General features: G+C 34.8%; 1 long non-coding RNA gene across 1 annotated transcript in view; it reads right to left on the bottom strand.

Moving 5' to 3' along the window:
* The window catches only part of LOC117796966, a 102258-nt gene extending 87979 nt beyond the window's left edge, over positions 1-14279 (bottom strand). Inside the window, exon 1 of the long non-coding RNA XR_004621765.1 lies at positions 14175-14279. This is a non-coding gene — a long non-coding RNA (uncharacterized LOC117796966). The remainder of the gene's footprint in view (positions 1-14174) is intronic.
* Positions 14280-14700: the final 421 nt, after the last annotated feature.

The following is a 14700-nucleotide window of genomic DNA, read 5'->3' as shown; positions in this document are numbered from 1 at the left end:
GAGGCTCAGTATAGCAGTTAAGGAACTTTCCTAAATGATCAAAAATGCAAATTTGGGATTTGGCTTCAAATCCCCTAAGTCTAAATCAGTTGTTCTTGTTAGGTCTTGGCTAACTTCTTAACATTCTATTTAGGAAGAAAGGATAGAATGAAGGCTTGTGCATAGAAATGATCTAGAAATCACTGAAGATACTGGGGCTATAGTGCAGTTTCATTTATAGTGGATTTAACTTGCATTCTTGTATCTAGTTTTCTTTCTGCGCAACTGTCACAGAAGATGAAAGAAACTGGGTAAGATTTGCATATGCAACTAATCACAGAAGAATTGTTTTTATCTTTAACAAAAAGATCCTTTTGTGATCTCAGATTAACATCTTTATTCCTGAATGGAGCATAAATAACATTTATTGGCTAAGGTCATTTGTAATAGACAAGACTATTTACTGTTTACCACCTAGCAGATAACTATTTGTAAGTCTCACTGAGTTTGCTAACAGAGAAAAAAAAGCTGATACTGAGCTCTCATTTTGCAAGAGTGAATTTAAATTAACTTCAGTAGCCAGAATTAATGAAACTGGGTAAATGATGCAAAGGTATTCCACAGGGTATTTCATTTTAATTAGAGATAGGAAATGCGAGTCATTAGAGGTTTTTAAAAATGTTGCATTCTATTACTCTCCCATATTTTAAATCTAGAAACATAAAGAAAAATTAAAACATGTTAGCCATTTTAGTTCAGTTTTTAATATGTGTAAGCTCTGAATTTAAATTAAGTGAATAGTAAAGAGTCTGAAAAAAGAATATAATCTGGAGGCATTCAGGTACGAGTAATAAATCTTATTAGAAGGTACCTGTTTACTCATAGGCAGCTATGTAATTTACTATAAAGCTACTACAATTCAAACATTATGGCATTACTACATGAATGAATACATATACAAGTTAAACAGAAAAGCATGTCACAAATAGTTCCAAGTATGTCTTGAAAGTTTGATCATAACAAAAGTGAAATTATAATCTAAAGATCTAAAAATTATCATAAAAATTGATGCTGAGAAAACCATATATCCATTTAAAAGAAAATAAAATTAGGTCTCGTACTACACTATGTACCGTCCTATACTGTATACCAAAATAAATTACCCCAGTTCCATGTATAAAGACCTTAAAAAGTTGCCACTCCATCCTAACAATAAGATGTGTCTTTTGCAAAGATTTTCTCCTGCTCTGGTTTGCCTTTTCATTTCTTAACAGCAATTTTTACAGAGCAGAAATTCTCAAANTTTTCACAGAGCAGAAATTCTCAAATTTAATGATGTCTAAATTATTTTTTTCATGGATCATGGCTTTGGCGTTCTATCTAAAAAGTCAATGTCATACCCAAGGTCATTTAGGTTTTCTTTTGTGTTATCTTCTAGGAGTTTTATAGTTTTGTGTTTTATATTTAGCTCTGTAATCCATTTTCAGTTAATTTTTATGAAGGGTGTAAGATCTGAGTTTAGATTCATTTTTTTGCACATCCAGTTGTTCCAGCACAATTGGTTGGTAAGATTATATGTGTTCCATTGTATTGCCTTTGTTCTTTTGTCAAAGATCAGTTGACTATATTTATGTGGGTCTGTTTCTGAAGTTTTTATGGGCTCATCTTCTATTCCACTGATCTATTCATTTTGTTGCCAATACCACACTGTCTTGCAGCACCTAGCTGGCTCAGTTGATGGAGCATATAACTCTTGATCTCAGGATCCTGAGTTCAAGCCCCACGTTGGGCATTGAGGTTACTTAACAAAACAAAACAACCACACTGCCTTGATACTGCAGCTTTACAGTAAGTCTTGAGGTCAGGTAGTATCATTCCTCCAATTTGGTTCTCTCCTTTAATAATATGATGGCTAGGGACACCTGGGTGGCTCAGTCAGTTAAGCATCTGCCTTCAGCTCAGGTCACCATCCCAGGGTTCTGCGATCGAGTCCCATATCAGGCTCCTTGCTCAGCAGGGAGCATGCTTCTCCCTCTGCCTGCCACTCCCCCTGCTGGTGCTCTCTCTCTGACAAATAAATAAATAAAATCTTAAAAAAAAATAATATGATGGCTATTCTGGGTCCTTTGCCTCTCCATATAAACTTCAGAATCAGTCTGCTGATATCCATAAAATAACTTACTAGGATTTTTATTAGTATTGCATTGAATTTCTATAAAGTTATAAAGAATTGACATTTTGACAATATTGAGTCTTCTTATTCATGAACATGGAATATATCTCAATTTACTTACTTTTTTATTTCATTCATCAGAGTTTTGCAGTTTTCCTTGTACATATTTTATTAGATTTATACTAAAGTATTTAAAGGTTTTAATTTTTGGTGGTGCTAACGCAGATGATGCGTTGTTTTTTTTTTTTTTTCAAACTCCACTTGTTCATTGTTGGTATACAGGAAAGCAATTGCCTCTTGTATATTAACCTTGGATTCTGCAACTCATTCACCATGAATGAGTATAGGATTTTGTCAAATGGCTTTTCTGCATGCATTGATATGCTCATGTGATTTTTCTTTTGATATGATGGATTACATTGATTTTTGAATGTTGCATAACTGGGACGAATGCCATTTGGGTGGTTTTTTTTTATACTTTTTAGATTCAGTTGGCTAATATTTTGTTAAAGATCACAGATACAATTTTTATCACGTTTTTATTATGGACTTTTTGTGATCCTAATAAATTTAAGCTATTAATTAGTCCTATTCCATTGTGCTCTTTATTCACCACACCAGAACCCTGAGGGAATGGATAGTGAATGGTAAGGCCTAATCTTTTAATTGTTTTATTTATATCCCAATGACCCCATCCCTCAACAAGTGTTCAAAGCTGATGTTTTACTTTTAAAGTCAGATATTGCTCACTCCTTTTATTAATTTAACTGATTGTACATCAGAGGAAAAGCTTCTAGGAAGGTGAGGAGTCCTACCAGGTCTGCAAGTTAGACGGAAAAACCAAGCAAGTCTAATGATGAAGGTGACATTTGAGAAAAGACCTAAACAAGTAAGTGAACAAATTATGTAGATACTGAAAAGAGTATCAATTCATGCAAAGGGAACAGCAAGTGAAAATGTTTGCCTACGATATTTTTGGAGTACACAAGGAGTACTCGGTGTCTGGAATACAGTGAGAAAAAAAGGAGAGGTGGAGGAGATGAGGTTAAGTATAAACATGGAGGGTAATCATGTAGGACTTTGCACAGCATTGTACAGAATTCAGCTTTAACTTTGAGTGAGAGGGGAAGACACGAAGTCACATAATTTATCTGATTTATATTCTCAAAAGGTTATCTGGTCACTGTGTTGAGAACAGATTTCCGAGAGGATGATAATCAAGGTGGGAGACAATGAAAGCTTAATCCTGGTAGTAATAGTGGAAGTGGTGACAAATTGTCAAATTCTAGCTATATTTCAAAGATAGAACTGACACATTTTGCTGGTGTATTGGATGTGAAAGGAGAGAGAGAAAAAAGTCAAAGGTAAGTCACAACATTTTGTAACTGAATACCTGGTAGAATGCAACTGCTCTTTTCTATTTTGGAAAGTCTATGGGAAGAGCATGTGTGGCTACATGCATATTTGTTTAGAGGGTATATTAAGTTTTAAATGCCTATTAAATGACAAAGTAGTGATGTCAAGTAATCATTTGGCTATATGAGACTTGAGTTCAGGAGCAAAGTCTGGGCTAGAGATAAAAAGTTGAGAGTGATTACTGTTGATATTCTGAGCTATGAGATTTGATGAGATCACCAAGAGAATTTAAATGTGGAAAGAAAAAGATGGAATGCAGTAACAGAGCCAGGAACAGCCCAGCATTTAGATATTGAAGAGATGAGCTGGGAACAGCAAGGGAGACTAAGGGGGGGGGCATGCCAGAAAAGTGGGAGGAATCCCAGAAGAGTGTGGTATTCTGGAAATCAAGTGGAGAGAGTTTTCCCAGAAGAAAAGCTGATAATTCTATTTCTATGGATAGGTTAATGGTGTTGAAAAATAAAATCACAGAATTTCTATACAGTGTAGACATACAGATTTGCTCTGCATTCTTCCTGTATATCTTAATGTTTTGTTAGCTCTATATATTGCCTCAGTATCTTAACATTATATTTAATAACAATGGATTATGAAATATAGATTATGATTTTGTTTATATAAGTGAACAGTATTTTATTAGTATAAGTTTTACATTCTAAAACTGTGCTTGATTAATTACTTTTTGTTTTCTTTTTTTTTTAATATATTTTTTTTAGAGCACTTTTCGTCTCATAGCAAAATTGAATGGAAGGTTCCATTTCCCATATACCCCATACCTTCACACATGCATAGGTTCCCCCATCATCAACATCCCCCACCAGAGTGATATATTTGTTACAGCTGATGAATCTACAATTACTATCACCCAAAACACCACTATCACCCAAAGTCCATAGTATACAGTAGGGTTCACTCTTGGTGTTGTACGTCAGTAGGTTTGGGCAACTGTGTAACAATAGGTATCCATATTACAGCATTGTACAGAGTAGTTTCAAGGCCCTAAAGATCTTCTGCATTCCACCTATTTATCCCTCCCCCTCCTTTTAACCCCTGGAAACCACTTATCTTTTTACAGTCATCCTTTCCCTCTATCCCACCCTTGCCAACCACTGCCTTACAGTTTTGCCTTTTCCAGAATATCATATAGTTGGAATCACACAGTATGCTGTCTTCTCAGATTGGCTTCTTTTACTTACTAATATGCATTTAAGTTTCTTTTATGTCCTTTTTATAGCTTGATAGTTCATTTCTCTTCAGTGCTGAATAATACTCACTTTCTGGTTGTACCCTAGTTTACTTATCCATTCACTTGCTGAAGGACATCTTGGTCGCTCTGGAGTTTTGGCAATTATGAACAAAGCTGCCATAAACATCTCTGTGAAGGTTTTCGTGTGGATATAATTTTTCAAATTCTTTGGGTAAATACCAAGGCACTGAGTTGTTTGGTTAGAGTATGCTTAATTTTGTAAGAAACTTTCAAACTGTCCTCCATATTACATTCCCACAAGCAATGCATCAGAGTTCCTGTTGCTTCACATACATCCTCAGTATTATTTGGTGATGTCAGTGTTTTGATTTTGGCCAGTAAATAGGCATGTAGTAGTACCCTGCTGTTTCAATTTGCATTTCCCTGATAATATATGGTATGGTATGAAGCATCTTTTCATATGCTTATTTGCCATCTTTACATTTTCTTTGGTGAGGTGTCTGTTCAGGCCTTTTGCCCACCTGTTAATCAGGTTGGTTTTGTTATTGTTAAATTTAATGAGTTCTTTGTATATTCTGGATAATAGTCCTTTATCAGATACCTTTTGCAAATATTTTCTGTCAGCCTGTAGCTTGTCTTCTCATTCTTTTGATAGTGTCTTTCATGGAGCAAAAGTTTTTAATTTGAATGAAGTCCAGCTTATCAATTCTTTCTTTTATGGACTGTGTATTTGCTGTTGTGTCTTAAAAGCCATTGCCATGCCCAAGATCATCTAGATTTTCTCCTGTTATTTTATAATTTTGCATTTTACATTTATGTCTATAATCCATTTTGAATTTATTTTTATGAAGGGTCTAAGGTCTGTGCCTAGGTTAATTTTTTTCTCATGTGGATATCCAGGTGTTCCAGCCCCATTTGTTGAAAAGACTATCTTTGCTGCATTGATTGTCCTTGCTCCTTTGTCAAAGATCAATTAACTATATGTACGTGGGTCTATATCTGGGCTTTCTATTCTGTTCCATTGATTTGTTTATTCTTTCACTAATACCACACTATCTTGATTACTGTACCTTTATATTAAGTCTTGAAGTCAGATAGTGTCAGTCCTCTAACATTAGCCTCTTTTAATATTGTGTTGTCTATTATGTCTATTATTGCTTCTCCATATAAACTTCAGAATCTGTTTGTGGACATCTACAAAGTAACCTGCTGGGATTTTAAATGGAATTGCACTGAATCTTTAGATCAAATTGAGAAGAAGTGACATCTTGACAATATTGAGTGTTCCTATCCATGAATACAGAATTATCGCTCCATTAATTTAGTTCTACATTGTGGCCAATACTTTTAATTACATACATTCTGATAAGTATACAGTGGTATCTCATGAAAACAATGTTTTAGAGTTTTCATGGATTTGTCTACTTCTTGTTATTCTGTCAGTGTTTGCCTTATATATTTTGAAACTCTGATATTAGATGCATAAACATTTAGGATTACTTTGTTCTCCTGATGAATTGAATCTTTATCTTTATCAAATGATCCTTTTTATACCTAGTAATATTTTCTGCATTGAAATTTGCTTTGCTTAATATTAGCATATCCACTCCAGCTTTTTTCTGATTAATATTAACATGGTATACTTTTTTCCTCCATCCATTTACTTTTAAATTATTTGTGCCTTATATTTAAAGTGGTTTCTTTTATATAACATATAATTGGTCTTTTCTTTTATGTCCCATATAAAAATCCACCTTTTAGTTGAAATATTAAACCAGTTCTTCACTCTGATTAGTGGAAGTTGTTTCTCCTAATCCTTTCAGGTTGTTTTTTCCTAGCCTTTGATGATTTCCTGACATGCATGTGCTTATCAGCACACAGCTGAGAATTCAAGAGGGGACCCTGTGCAGATCTTTAGAGGTCTTTATCTCTGTGTAACTTGCTGCTCTCTGTTATTGTGTCCTGTGAAAGCTAGGTATCTACATTCACAATATATATTTCACATAAATGATATACATAATGTACATTATATATTTTGATATATATTATGTATTATACAGTATATATTAAACTTATATTTTATTACATATTATATGTAATATATCACATATTATTCACAGATAGTATGGTAAGACCCAACTGAAAAAAAGTGTAAGCTTACATTACTGAAATAGTCCTCCTCAGGAGTATAAATAAAGAGTAACACATCTTCATGTTATACAGAGTTTCTCTTAGTTTTGTGTACCCAATATATTTGACTTCTTTTTCTGTATGTGTCATATTTGTCTTCTTGAGTCTCTTTTTTATTTTGCTCAAATATTTGAGAAATTTCTTTCATTTAGTCCAAGTGACCTGTATATAATTTTTTTACATCCTTGTAGGTACAAAATTTTTTTTCTGTCCTCACGTTCAAGTTATAATTTGCTACTCATGTTATAAAGCCATTTTTCATCAAAAGTTGGTAGCACTGTTTTATTTTCTTATATATCTAATACTACTGAGAAATCCAACTTTAATGTCCTTTTTTTTGTTGCTTTGTATGTAATCTCTATTTTTTTTTCCATCTAGAAAAATTTGTTTTTCTTTTTTTCTTTGATCAACTCAATGTCCAGCAGAATGAAGCCTTGGTAAATAATTTTCACCATTTAAACCCCTGCACTTCATACAACTTTGTAAACTAAAGAACCATATTTACTTGAGATCTGAATGATTTTTAAAAATCTTTCTTTGGTTATTTCTGCCTGTGGTGGGTAGGCTGAATCACTGCCCACCTCCCTCCCAAAGATACCCATTGCCAACTCTAAGAATCTGAGAGTATGTTAGGTTACATGGCAAAGAGGAATTAAAGTTGATGGAATTAAGGCTGCTGATCATCTAACCTTAAAAAAGACTGTCTTGGATCATACAGGTGGACCCAATGTAATCATTAGGCTCCTTAAAACACAGACTCAGAAGATTCTAAGAAGAAGATGTAACAACAAAAGAAAGGTGAGAGTGATGTGATGAAGGGAAGAACTCAGGATGTCATTGCTGGATTTAAAGATGAAGAAAGGGACCATGAGTCAAGGAATGAGGGCAGTCTCTAAAAGCTGGAAAAGCCAAGGAAATGGATTCTCCCCGAAGGTCTCCAAAAGGGAATACCCCCCTACTGACAACTTGATTTTAGACCAGTGGGACATGTGCTGGACTTCTAAAGCATGGAATCATAAGATAATAAATTTGTGTTGCTTTGAGTCACTACGTTTCAGGTGACTTGTTAATGCAGCAATAGGAAACTAATGTAACATTATCTCATCATCTTTCTTCCTTGTTCCTAGAATGCCTATCATAACAGTATTACATTTTCTTTTATTATCAATCCTTTTAATATTTTACTATATATGTATATATGAAATACATATTATATATTATATACAAATATATTAAGATATACATACTAAAATATATACTTACATATGTAAGAATTCATATATGTATGCATATATATCATGTATATACATACATATGTATATATTTTAAGTTGACATTTCTTTACTTACTCTTTTCCCTATTTTTTCATAATGTTAATTAAGAAATTTGCTTTATTTTATTTTTGACTTGATGATATTTGGTTCCCTAAATTATTCCTGTTTCCTTTGGGGTATGTTTTTTTGTGCACACTTTGTTGCTTTCATATAATTTTCCCTGGGTTTTCTCAGTTTTGGTTCTCTTTATTCCTTTCTTTCTTTCATTCCTCACTTATCTACTTATTTACTTATTTGTTTACATAAAGAACTAGAGTTCATGGAATTGGTGTCTGTTATAGGTTTGTTCTGCCCTTGTGAAGGTGTTTTCTGCCCAACAGGCCTCTCTCATGAATGAGAGCTCTGTCTTCCTATTTAGAAAAGGGGATTCTGGGTAGTGTCTCATTTGTCTTCTCAATTTCTCTGTGTGTTTATGTGTGTGTTTGTATATGACTTTAGTCCCTTGAATACCCTTTTCAAGGTCAATGTAAAATATTTCCATTTCTTGGGAGTACATAATTCTCATGATAGTGAAAATTTTAAGGACACATTTTTCATATTTTTTCACTGGAAAAAAATCATCTCTTTTAACAGATTTATTACATTTTGCTTCTTTCTGTTGTTTTCTATGGTAAGTATTACAAATAACTTGATTTTAAAGTGAAAGGAAAATTATTCGAGAAACAACTGAAGTTCATGTTTTCAAGCTATGTCTTGAAACTTTGGTCCAGAGATACTCGCAAAATATTTTCACTAATTAGCAGAAATGCCTTCTGTCCTGTAGAACAGTCAGTGTAAATAGACAGCTCAATGATTTTGGGAAATAAGGCCTAAATCAAAGGAGAATATGAGAGTGTTCTTCCCAGGTTTTAAGAACTCTGAAGCTCTGTATTTCTACAATGTTTTCTACTATAGTAAACAAGGAACAAACATGTAACAAATTCAGCTTATTTTTTTCACCACTAATCTGCTCATCATCTGAGAACTCCTTTGAGCATTCAATTACTCATGTTTGCAGACCTTTCCTTTTCTTAGTGTTAGTAACCAGGTCTGTTTGGTAGACCCAGCTTATAAAGGGTACCTATCAACCTACTTTGCTCATTCCAAAGACCCGCTGAAGTACTTTGGGGCATTAGTGCAAAGAAGGCTTCTTTTTGTCTGTGCATGTGTGTGTGTTTATATGTTGTGATATTGTGGCCAGGCTACTACTCGGGACTTTCATTTTTGGCAAACTTTTTCTTACCAAGAAACAGCTTTTTTGTGTTCATGCCAAATATGCATCTGCCTGATTCTTCACACCTCTATTAGTTAACTATTTCCCTAACTTGTACATCCACAAACTTGGTCAATATTTGTTAATTTCATGCTTCAATTTGTATACACATTTATGAAGACAGTTAACTTCTCCCCCACTGATGGTAGCCTCCATCTGACTATGCTCAAAAGAGCACAGGGGGTTATTCATGGGGAGGGTGCTCTCAGAGGCTGATTGACAGTACCAATGCTGTAGATCAACCTAATGGCAAACACATATGGTTCTTATGCCTTCCTGCTTCTGATAATAGGCTTTGACAGGCTCTGGATCACAACGGTTGAACCCAGCAGGGATAATTTTCCACTATACGTGGCATGACTATGCCTAAGGACATCTATCTTAGCTAGCATTTATCTTTTTTTTTTTTTATGCCACACAAATATAAGGCTGTCACTTTAGTGGGACAATAAACTTTCTCTGGCTGTGACAGATTCAAAGCAGATGCCACTAGTTTAGAAACATTTCTGAATTATGTGACTTGAGTCCCTTGACCAGGTTAAGAACCTGTTTTTCCTCTTTGTTTCCTGTTAAAGGTGAAATTATTCTAATCTATGTGACCAANACCAAAAAATAAATAAAACTACTGAAACAGTAGTTTCAGTACTACTATTATTTTGAGATAATCCAATAAACAATATGGGAATATTGTTTTACTAATAATTACCAGCATTTAAAAATTATTTTATAAGCCATGCATTGCTTTAAGCTTTAAAGAAATTTGCTTAGCATTTATTCCTTACATTAACCCTCTGAGATTGTTACTGTTATTTATTATCATTGATGAAGAAGCTCAGTGTCAGGTAAAGAAATTTAGGCACAGAGAGGTTAAATAACTTGCCAACGACTGCACAGCTATAGTGGTAGAGGATAGCATAGCTGCTATGCTAGTTGGCTTTATCAACCACCCTCACATTTATTTAATTGGACTTTAAATTCGGATGAACAATTTTTTCTTGGTTGCAAGGAAATAATTTGACAAGCCCAGATCGCAATGCTTGGGATGCAAGTCTGAGTCCACATCTGAGAAACCTAAGCCATATGACTCCTAAAATCACTGGGTATTTATTTCAAGGCTTGTTATATGAGTTTGCATTAAAAATAACAAGTCCTGTTATGAATAAGTGTAAGAATGGCACTGTACGGGTGATATATCCAATGAATGTTAAATTCCTTTAGCGGCAATGAAAAAGTGAGAACATATTTCCCACAACACTAAATGAGTTGATGTGCTTTCAATGGGCGAACACTGGACTTTGTTCAAAAAGTTTGAAAGTACTTTGTCAGTATGCTATTACTCTACTCAAAGTCAACCACGTTATCTCCTTTAACAAATAAGAATGGTAGAACACAGCCTCCGCTGGCAGAGTATGAATAAATCACTCGCAGTTTGAGTTAAACCTGTACCCTAATGAGTGGGTTCAATTTGGGGGAAGACATGGATTCACAGTTCCCATTCTCTATGCATATTATCACCAACTAATTCCAGGAAGATAAAGCTATGGTTATATAGATCCTATGACAGACTGATACAGTTACTCAGGGATACTGTATAACCTCAAATCACTGTTAAATTGAGGGCAACCACTAACCAATGAATTATCCTAAAATTGATTCTTCTGAGAGGTCCTTTATTCCAATTGTTTTTACTGCCATCCTTCTCTTTTTCCTTTGGAATTAAGACCTAAGTCTCATTCTCAGGTCCACATTTTAATTCTCCTGCCGTATAACTGGTCACCTTCCCCACCCACCAGATGCCACCACATGCCAGAAACAAGCCTGAGTACTTTGGGATCATGACACAAGTTATTTCTATAGAGAGAAATTCCTGTCCAAAAAGGACTAATCCTAGAATAAGTAGATGAGTATATAAATTAGAAAAATGACTGCAATCAACTGAATATGTGAGAGCCCAGCACAGATATATAAGTGTATTTGAGTATGTCTCTTAAAGAAGAGGGTTCTCTATGAGAAAAAACAAATAATGCTTTTATTTCTCCCAAAATTAATGCAATTAATATCTCCGAATAATTTCAAGACCATATATGTATATGTGTGTATACTTAATGTTGGCATTATGTATTATTTGTGCTATGTTCTCCCTCTATTTGCAGGAATATACTGCCTTTAAGGTTTAGCCTTTAATGTTGATTTTTGTATATGGCTGAACTTTCACTCAGTAAGGATCAGGTCAAGGACTTCTTCTAATAGCACTGATAATTCTATTAGTTAATTTCCTTTTGATGGATTTGCAGATGACAGTCCATGATAGCGCTGCTGGTGGAAAACAGGGGACAACCACATGTGGGAAAGACTCTGGGGCTCTTACAGTGTGTTTTCATGGTCTGCATCAGAGTTCTACAGAAGACGTTTTGCCGAACTGGCAGTGAAATGAGAATGGAAAGTTAGTGTGTCAGTTACTTTCAGCTTGGGTTTTGTTTTTTTTTTTTCTTTTCTGCTATGTATTAAAAATTACATAAAAATCAGAAGAGGAATAGTTAAGAACAAAATAACCTGTCATAATAAAGACATTCAGCATTTACCTAGACTCACAGACACACAGACTGTTAAAAAGTTCTCACAGACTGTGAGAACTAACCTTGTTCCAGCTCCCTCATTTTACAGAAACTTAGAGTCTCCAAGAAGGAGATGACTGGTAGGATCAGACCGCAAATCGTGATAAAGAGGAGACTCTTGGCTTCGGTGAACAAGGTATTAAGGAAGCCCTAAGTGCCCCTTTACCTAAGAATGTGCAGCTGCCTCAGGGAGTTTAGGGGTCTGATTTCTGCTTTGTTTCCTTTTTTACATGCTCATGGCTATATTCTTTCAGTTGCTCTCCAGAACTGAATTTCCCATACATTTATTTTCGTTAGCCTTTCATTTGAATTGTAGGTTGAATTTTTAAGAAATTGGTAAGAATATTGAATTTCAGAAAGTTAACAGTTTGTTGTTAAAGAAAATCAAGATAATCATAATGCCAATTTCCCTGGGTATTCCTGTGCACTTCATGGGTCAAAACAGTACTTGTAAAGTGATTTCAAAATGTATAAATATTACCTATGGTATATATCCTGCTGGTTCAGAACAATAGCTTTGAAATTGGCTTGCCTGGGTCTTTTTCTCAACTCCATCACTTCTTAGTGGTGGGACCTCAGTACTGTTACTTAACTTCTGTGTCTCAATTCCTCATTTGAAAAAAAAAAAAGGTAATAACTGCATCCCTCTTTTAGGGCTATGGCATGGAATTAACACAGGTAGCATGCTTAGAACTAGGGGCCATTCTAAATCTTTCAAAATTGATCTTCTTATTGTCATTCCTATAATTATTATTGTGTTAACTGTTCTTGAAAAAGTTTCCCAGCAGTACTTATTTGCTCTTCTTTTTGTCATATGTTCTCTACATTCCACTTAAGGTTTCTATCAACACCTGCAAGGCTGTTTTCAGATATCTTATACCTCTGTACCGGTTTGTCACAGCGAAGATGAAAGGAGTTTTGGCTTACCTTGATCCACAAGCCAGGATTTTTATTTTCTCCCATTCATACATATTGGTGAACAGACGTGCGACAATGACTCCGTGAGGCTTTCAGTGGGACCCAAATATCCTGGCTCTGTGTAACTCTACACTATCAGGCACATATGTTGGTCCTTTAAGACCCAAAAGAATGTCAACTAAGGCATCAATATTTTAGGAATATGAGGTATACTTTTTCTTGACTAGTTGAACATAACAAAAAAGGAGAAGGAGAGAGTTTTTGTATCACAACTGTTTGAGAAATACTCAGAACTCTAACATGTGGCTGACACTTTCCCCATCAGGCAGAGCTTCCCAAGTTACCATATCTTTCACTATGAATAGATTTTTTAAGCAATGGCAATAATTCTGCGACTATACCGCTCAATTCCCCATAGCACCNGACTATACCACTCAATTCCCCATAGCACCAGCACTGAATACATTAAAGACAAGTTAAAATATGTCTGATTGCTTCTGGCATAACCCCTAGATCTCTTTTATTTCTATTCTCCCTCAAATATAATGTGGAATATTAAGATAAATTATCTCTAAATACTAACAAGAAATGTGGGAATAAGTGGGAGACAATCAAGGTAAATTTTGCCATAGCATTGAGCTAAATTTTTTATAAGGAGGCATATAAACTGAAAGGATGTAATTTAGAGGAAACATTGTCCTGTCTATTCCCTAAGAACTAGAACAAGGAGCAAAAGATGAGAGGACTAAGAGAAGATTCTGGATAAATCAAAGAGTTTTCTCCTAATTACAGCTCTAGAGCAGGGAACAAACCGCCATAGAAGGCTGCAATCTGTCTGAAGCCAGAGAAGACAGTATCATAGTTATGTCTTTCATATATAGTTGTTCAAGCACCAACTGGTTGATCATCTGTCAGAGATGCTACAGAAGGGAGAGTTTTGCCCCAACTATGAGAGTGAACAAGATCCCTTCCAGCTCTAAGACCTCCAATTTTAATTTAACCACTAACCCAGCCATCACTAAGAGTGACCTCAAATAGTTCAAGTCCATTCATGTACTCATAACATTCTTTACATTCTCAATCAACAGACCTTGAGTGACTATGTCAGACACTGTTCCAACACTGGTGTAGAATAAGAAAGGTAACATGATCTCTGCCGATGTGGAGCTTGCGTTCTTCGGGAAGAAGTTCATCTAAATACAAATTAAAAAGATAAGTGTTATCTTATTATCCCATTACTGTTCTTGAAAAATTAGTAAGTGCTGTGAAGGAAATAAATACAGTAATAAGATAAATTGTGACTAAGTTCGGCTACTAGGACAATCAAGACAAAATATTTTTAAGGAGTGAATGCCAAGGAATAGAATGGAGCTATTTATGGAAAACTTTTTGGAAATACTCCAGAAAAATGAAAATGGCAGGAGCAAAGTCCCTGAGGCAAGATCTAGCTTAACCACAATCAAGGAACAAAAAGAAGCTAAAAGGTTAGGTCAGGAGATAACCATACAAATTTCCACCAGCTGGTCTCTAACTTCAACTATATGTGGATATTTCTCGCAGTGAGTTAGACATGTATATCATCCAAAAAATTTTGTTGATTTGAAATTACACTGGAA

This window comes from Ailuropoda melanoleuca, chromosome 17 (assembly GCF_002007445.2).
Source record: "Ailuropoda melanoleuca isolate Jingjing chromosome 17, ASM200744v2, whole genome shotgun sequence".
Classification (NCBI taxonomy): domain Eukaryota; kingdom Metazoa; phylum Chordata; class Mammalia; order Carnivora; family Ursidae; genus Ailuropoda; species Ailuropoda melanoleuca.
The sequence above is the reverse complement of the archived record's forward strand: the minus strand, read 5'-3'. Positions and strand labels throughout refer to the sequence as shown.